Raw genomic sequence first — 1,262 nt, 5'->3', positions numbered from 1 at the left:
GAGAGGGGCTGGTGGTTTTGGGAGTCATTTTTGTTGCCCGCTCAGACCACGTTTTAAGTAGGCTTTGGACGATGAGATTTTTAGCCGTAATTGTGAGCAACCATCAGTCTCACCGCACAGGCATCCAGCCAACGGCACAACGTTTCTGGTGATAACAATCCAAATGTGCCCCTAGACAAAGAACGAACGGTGCTCCTGGTGAGCTTACTAGAGTCCCACCTTACTGTGTAGAAAACTTGTGGCCATGCCAGTGTCCCAGGGGCAGCTTGCAGGATAATTACTTTGTACATTTTGACATGTGAAGTTGACAATTTGCGGTTTCAAAGGTTATAAATAGGTTTGGCAGAATGCTATTTTTTTTAAATAACTTCCACAGACAGTACTGATGTTTATTTCTAACCGTTTTTTTTGTTTTGTTTTATTTTTTATTGATTTAAATTTTCAGTTGTGGAAAATTACTGTGGGGATCAAAACCTAATTCTGTAATGACAACAGGCGTTGATTTTAAAAAGGTCAAGCTTTATAACTATTCAAACACAAATTATTAACATCACATGTCAAAATATACTTAGGGCAGGTCTACACTACCCGCCGGATCAGCGGGTAGCAATCGATCTATCGGGGATTGATTTATCGCTGTGATGTTATTGACTTGAACTGGGACCGTATAGATCATTGTTGCAACCAAGGTCCTGTAGTGGCACCAAATCTTGTATAAAGGGGGTCAAATAAGGTGTCTAAGACAAGGTTATGGTTTGCCGGTTACGATTATGCTGTCTATATGTGTGTATCATTTTGGTAGTTGAAGTGATGAATATTGGCTCTATACTGTCTGTGTTTCAAACTTATGCTATGCTTCTGGGGAACTGTCAAGGTTCCTTCCCCACTCTGAACTCTAGGGTACAGATGTGAGGACCTGCATGAAAACTCCCTAAGCTTACTTTTACCAACTTAGGTTAAAACTTCCCCAAGGTACAAACTATTTTACCCTTGGACTTCCACTGCCACCACCAAACTTTATCTGGGTTCCTCAGAAAACGTAGTTTAGACACGTCTTTCCCCCAAAAATCCTTCCAACCCTTGCACCCCACTTCCTGGGGAAGGTTTGGTAAAAATCCTCACCAATTTGCATAGGTGACCACAGACCCAAACCCTTGGATCTTAGAACAATGAAAAAGCATTCAGTTTCCTTACAAGAAGACTTTTAATAGAAGTAAAAAAGAATCATCTCTGTAAAATCAGGATGGTAAATACCTTACAGG

The sequence above is a fragment of the Lepidochelys kempii genome, chromosome 6 (genome assembly GCF_965140265.1).
Source record: "Lepidochelys kempii isolate rLepKem1 chromosome 6, rLepKem1.hap2, whole genome shotgun sequence".
Lineage (NCBI taxonomy): Eukaryota > Metazoa > Chordata > Testudines > Cheloniidae > Lepidochelys > Lepidochelys kempii.
Note: the sequence above shows the minus strand (reverse complement) of the source record.